Genomic DNA, 6,766 nt, shown 5'->3' with positions numbered 1-6,766 from the left:
CCTAAATGCACTGAGTTGCCGCCATGTGATTGGCTGATTAGAAATTAAGTGTTAACGAGCAGTTGGACAGGTGTACCTAATAAAGTGGCCGGTGAGTGTAGTTGTAGTAGGATTACAAATTAACAGAATAATAGCATTATATCAGTCATAATAATGATGCAAGATAATAGCAGAGGACTTTTTTGCTTAAATACATTCGGATTATCTTGAGAGGAACGTTTGTAAATTGGTTGAAAATCCAGCTATATTGTTAGAAAAGTATGAAATTATCATTTTCACAGAATACATTAAAATTTGATTTTCTAGTACAGGGGTTCCCAAACGTTTCCATGCCAAGGCCCCCTAAACAACTTCAGCTTCTGGCCAGGGARCCCCTTGCAAGTTGACAATAAAATACATCAATATATGTAAAGAAATATCAACTTTTTAGAATGTTTTTTTCTCGCTTTCATTCACTATTGAACAGCTGTAAAGCCATATGCTGCCTCAAAGTTCCTGATTTTACTTGGCCAGGAGTTTTTAACTCAGTGTCCTCCATAGGCTGCTGGTTGGTTCATTTGGTCCTTTTTTGTCACAAACTTGTCCATTGCTATGTTAGCTTCAGACTGAACAAACTCTGTCACTATTAACGTCAGGAGAACTGCCACCCTGTAGTTTCCTGGGTGGTTCTTGCAAGTTGTGTAAGTACTAAAACAGCTGCTGTGGTTTAAAAGATATTAAAGATGGAACATAATTTATTTTATTTTTTACTCTCACCTGAATATGTTTTTCATTAGACAGTATATAACATATTCAAAATCATAATGATTCCGGCTAAAAACCCATGGAAACCATGAATCCACTTGTGGACTTGACCTGTGCAAAGATTCATGCTGCTAAAATGAACTGGAGCGAAGTTACAGAGGTTTTAGTAAAGAAATCATTTCTGCACTGGACTGACCATGATGGTACCATTAATAAATGCTAAGAAATCTGAAGGTTTTAATTGCAAAAGTAATTTTTTTACCTGCCTGAAAAGATTTGAATGTTTGTTCTTTTGAAAAATAATCCAAACATTTATTTGTCACCATATATATTATTTAAAATATTGAGAAATTATATTTGACTTCAGTTGGATCACATTCACTCAAAACCAAGTAAAAAGAAAAAACTTTCAACACACTTTATAACTTATTTTGGTATTCAGCTACTCTGAACAGAAAACATTGTAATCATATTCAAAGATTTACCTGATATTTGCTCAAATGAACAACTTTAAAGTTAAAACTGAACAGTAGAATTTTATAATGTAATGTGTGAATTCATTCATGTTACTCTTTTTTTGTTCCAAATCTTATCAATATAACTACAGAATGAACATATCTGGACCAAAGAGGACTTGGCAACAGGTCAAGATTAAATTTAAAAACATTTTGCAGACTGGAATCTGGAAAAAATGTTGACTACAATGTACAAAAGTCTTGTACTAATTACTTAGAAGGTGCTGCTCACAAATTCCATCCCTGTATTTATGTATTTATTTAAGCATTAAAAAAAGGACTTGCCAGGAGGGTCCATGGCTGTGCTGATTCCTGGTGACAAAGACTGGCTCTAGGGACATGGAACATAACCTCACTCGCGGGTAAGGAGCTGGAGCTTGTGGGTGAGGTCGAGCGTTACCAGCTAAATATGGTTGGACTCACCTCAACTCACAGCTTGGGCTCTGGAATCCAACTCCTGGAGAAGGACTGGACTCTCTCCTACTCTGGAGTTGCCCAGTGAGAGAGGCAACAGGCGGGCGTGGGGATACTCACAAGCCTCCAGCTGTGTACCTCGGTGTTGGAGTTCACTCCGGTGGACGAGAYGGTTGCCTCCATGAAGCTTCATGCTGCAGGAAGGAAGGTTCTGACTGTTGTTTGTGCTTATGCACCAAACATCAGCTCAGATTACCCAGTCTTCTTGGAGTCCTTGGATGGGTCCTGGAAGGGGTGCCATCTGGTGACTCCCTCGTTCTGCTGGGTGACTTCAATGCCCATGTGGCCAATGATGGAGTAACCTGGAAGGGGGTGAGTGGGAGGAACGGCCTCCCCAGTCTGAACCTGAATGGTGTTCTTTTATTGGACTTCTTTGGCAAGCACGGATTGTCCATAATGAACACCATGTTTGAGCATTGGGTGGTCCACAAGTGAACTTGGTACCAAGACGACTTAGGCCAAAGGTCAATGATCGATTTTGTAATCGTGTCATCTGACCTGCGGCCCTATGTCTTGGACACMCGGGTGAAGAGAGGGGCAGAGCTGTCAACTGATCACCACCTGGTGGTGAGTTGGATCCAGTGGCGGGGGAGGTTGCCAGACAGACCTGGTAAACCCAAACGTATAGTGAGGGTGAACTGGGAACTTTTGGCGAAGCCCCCTGTCCATGCGATCTTCAACTCACACCTCCGGGAGAGTTTTTCACATGTCCTAGGGCAGGTCGGGGACATGGAATCTGAATGGGCTATATTCAGGGCCTCCATTGCAAATGCAGCTTCCAGGAGCTGGGGCCTGAAGGTCATCGGAGCCTGTCACGGTGACAACCAAAGGACCTGCTGGTGGACACCAGCAGTGATGGAGGCCGTCAGGCCTACTGGACTTGGCTTTCCCGGAGGACTCCTGAAGCATCTGACAGGTAGCAATCATTGGCCTTGAGGAGGTTCTGGCCAAAAGGAAAGTGTTCCCTGTCCCACGATGTACTTGGCTTGGGAAGGGAACTGCTGACCAGGACTGAGGATATCGTTGGGCGGTGGAAGGAACACTTTGAGGATCTCCTGAATCTACCCTTCATGTCCACCTTTGAAGAGGCAGAGTCTGAAGACTCGGGGGAAGATGAGTCCATTACCATGGAAGAGGTCACTGAGGTAGTCAAAAAGCTCCTTGGTGGCAGGGCGCCAGGGATGGATGAGATTCCCCCTGAGATGCTGAAGGCTCTGCATGTTGTGGGGTTGTCATAGTTGCCACGTCTCTTCAACATCAAATGGAGGTCTGGGACAACTCCTGTTGAGTGGCAGAGGGGGGTGGTGGTTCCCATTTTTAAAAAAGGGGGACTAGAGAGTGTGCTCTAACTATCGTGGAATCACACTTCTCACCCTCCCCAAGAAAGTTTACTCCAGGGTGTTGGAAGGGAGGCTCCAGTTGATTATCGAACCTCAGATTCAGGAAGAGCCGTGTGCATCCTGGATGTAGAGCAGTGGACCAGATCTTTACCCTTGCAGAGTTGCTAAGGGTGTTGTGGGAGTTTGCTTCTCCAGTCTACATGTGTTTTATAGACTTGGACAAGGCTTATGACTGTGTTCCTCGAGACATTCTGTGTGTGTGTGTGTGTGGGGGGGGGGGCAGCAGGAGTATGGGGTGTCTGGGTTGCTATTAAGAGTGATCCAGTCCCTATTTAACCAAAGCAGGAGCTGTGTTCACATTCTTGGCACAAAGTTGAGCTTGTTCTCAGTGCGTGCTGGACTCCGCCAGGGCTGTCCCTTGTCTTTGATCCAGTTTGTAGTGTTTATAGACAGGATCTCAAGACGCAGTCATGGAAAGGAGGGTGTCTGGTTTGGGAACCACAGGGTCTCATCTCTGCTGTATGCAGATGATGTGGTTCTGTAGGCGTCTTCGGACCAAGACCTTCAGCGTGCACTGGGGGGTGGTGTTCGCAGCCGAGTGTGAAGCGGTTGGGATAAAGGTCAGCTCTTCTAAGGCCATGGTTGTCAACCAGAAAAGGGTGGAATGCCCCCTCTGGGTCGGGGAGAATCTCTGCCTCAGGTGGAGGAGTTTAAGTATCTGGGTGCCTTGTTCACGAGTGATGGTAGGATGGAGTGGGAGATGGATCGACGGATTGGGGCCTCGTCCTCAGTAATGAGGGTGTTACTTCGGTCAGTTGTGGTGAAGAAAGAGCTGAGTCAAAAGGCAAAGCTCTTGATTTACTGGTCTGTCTTCATTCCAACCCTCACCTATGGTCATGAGGCATGGATCATGACCGAAAAAAAGAGATCCCAGATACAAGCAGCCGAAATGAGCTTCCTTTGTTGGGTAGCTGGGCTCAGCTTTAGAGATAGGGTGAAGAGTTCAGTCATCCGGGGGGAGTAGAGCCACTGCTCCACCACATCAAAAGGAGTCAGTTGAGATGGTTTGGGCATCTGATTAGGATGCCTCCCTTTAGAGGTGTTCTGGGCATGTCCCACTGGTAGCAGGCCGTGGGGAAGACCCAGGATTCGTTGGAGGGATTATGTATCCTCTCTGGCCTGGGAATGCCTTGGGGTGCCCCAGGACGAGCTGGAAAGTGTCGCTGGGGAGAGCGGGGWCTGGGTTTCTCTCCTGGACCTGTGGCTTCCGCGACCCGACTACAGATAAGCAGAAGAAGATGGAGATGGAGAAAACTGAGTTGTTTCAGTACAGAGGGTGGGCCACCATCCCCAGAATTCACACCAGCAGAAGGTCCCTGATAAAGGGAGGTCTGTTTTGGAAGAGATGTGGGGGGCAGCCACTGATTGTGTCTCACCCACAGAAATGGTCCCCTTCATGGTCCATCATTCCATTACTGAAGATACAACTTAATCACACATTTCTGTAGGATGATATGGACTGCTCGGTGCTGTGCTGACTTTTAGGACCCAGCAGTCTGCACAGGTAGAGGATGTTATACCCAGAAATGGTAACACTCATGAAGTTAATTGTAGGGAAAAGCCAACAGGTCAGACCTGTCCTGAAACACTCTGTCCTATCTGAAAGCCCTTCTCAATATAAGAGCTTCATCGTCGACAGTCATTCAAAAATGGACACCAGTGTAAAGGACAACACGCGTTTGGAGCTACTTATGTGGTTTGACTTCATTAACAACAGCTTTGTTTCTTTATCAGTTATTTCTGAAATCCCCTCAACACATGTGATAGTATATTAAAGGCCTTTCTGTCAAACTTAGAACAACACAGTATTCAGAAACACAAACTGTAACAATGTCCACATGAAGAATTATGACATTTATAATGAAAACCATCATAATGTTAAAATAATAATAGTACCTGACTGAATGTTAAAATGAATCAGTGGGATTTTATTACAGGCTGATTAATAAATGTCCACAACAGACAGAATCACTGAAACACATTGGTTTCTGATGGGAGTGACCTCTGAACAGATAAAACACCAGGTTTAACAAAGACTGGCTGTTAGCTTGGTCTGGAGCAGGCTAGCTGCACAGGATAAATCTACATGGTAACTTATGCATCACTGCGTTTGTGAACCTGAATCCAGGCTTAATTCAGCCAGGATATCTGGAAAATCCTGACGTTATCCCCTATCCTGGTTTTGTGAAACAGCTGTCTGGGGCAGCTTTCTGTGTGTGTCCTAACAATAACCACCTGGGTCATTCAAGTCTTTTTATTCCACACAGGTCAACTTTGATACATTACCTATTACAAAATTAAAACAAACAAAACAAGGGGCAATCAAATTAGATTGTACCTTTTATTGTGGGATTACTGTATAAAAAGGAACAAAAATATGTTTAGTACCTTTATCGTATGTATAATATATAAATTTAACTGCTGGTTCTGTGTTTTCCGGATAAACACAACTGATTTTAGAGCATTTTGTTACAAAGCCTTGGAGAAAGAGAAAAATTCCATTTACAGAAACTGAGCATCAGAAATGCCTCGACTTGGAAAATAAAAATGAAAGCAGTTTCATCTCAATCAGCAAGACTTTTACAAAATTTGTAACCTGGGGTTTTAATCAGTGCTCAAGACATAATTTTGTAATATAAATTAAAAACACGAAAAATAAATAAATGTTAACTAGATTAAGATAGAATAAACCTTGTCAAATACTGGGTGTAGCTGTCTAAGGCATCTTTCATTCAAAAATAATAAAAGAAAATCTAGACCTCTTGTACAAAGCAGGAATGAAGCTATACAATGTGAAATTATATTTTATTCCTTATAAACTATACAAAATCCTTTCCTTCCAGGCTGGCCATGCCAACCTAGTACCTATGCAGCTTAACCATTTTTATTATCCTACATTTACAGTTCAAACAACAAGAAACAGTATTTACATATTCAATCACGAAAAACATAAATAGAAGAATTTTCTATCCATCATAGTGGCACTGTATTTGTTTGTCCCAGACATTCTTCCAAATAATTCACTAAATATTGGCCACCTCAGTCATCTGTCACATTTATGAAGCACTTAAAGGAAACGTTGTTCAAAGTCCTTTAAAAAGGAATCCAACTTGACTTTGGCCTTTTGGTCAAATGTATCAGCTGTGTGCAGTCGTTGCAAGGCAGCATTACGTATTAAGGTTGTTTAATAAAACACAGATGACATCGAGCCCATTAAAACCAAAAACTTTAAACCATGACTGTATTTCATTTAACAAAACAGGTTCTCATTTAACACCAAGATTCAAACGAACAAGGTAAGCTGTCAATAAACAAAGGTCAGCACATCATATTCAAATCAGTTTGAACTGCATGATTTTGGTAAAGAAACTGATACCTGATTAAAACTAAGCAACGTGTACAAAAACTGCAGGCGGAAAATGTCGCTCATCTGCATTTCTACAGAAACATCACAACAAGTTAAAGCTCTGGCTGATTTAAAAAAATGTGACTATTTTAGCATTATTAGACGTGATTGTCAAGTCAGGCCAAATAATTACAAATCCAGTCATACAGTGGTTTGCAAAAGTATTCATACCCCTTGAACTTTTCCATATTTTGTCACATTACAACCACAAACATAAATATATTTCA

The sequence above is a fragment of the Austrofundulus limnaeus genome, unplaced genomic scaffold (assembly GCF_001266775.1).
Source record: "Austrofundulus limnaeus strain Quisiro unplaced genomic scaffold, Austrofundulus_limnaeus-1.0 Scaffold396, whole genome shotgun sequence".
In the NCBI taxonomy this organism is placed as follows: Eukaryota; Metazoa; Chordata; class Actinopteri; order Cyprinodontiformes; family Rivulidae; genus Austrofundulus; species Austrofundulus limnaeus.
This window is presented reverse-complemented; position numbering follows the sequence as displayed.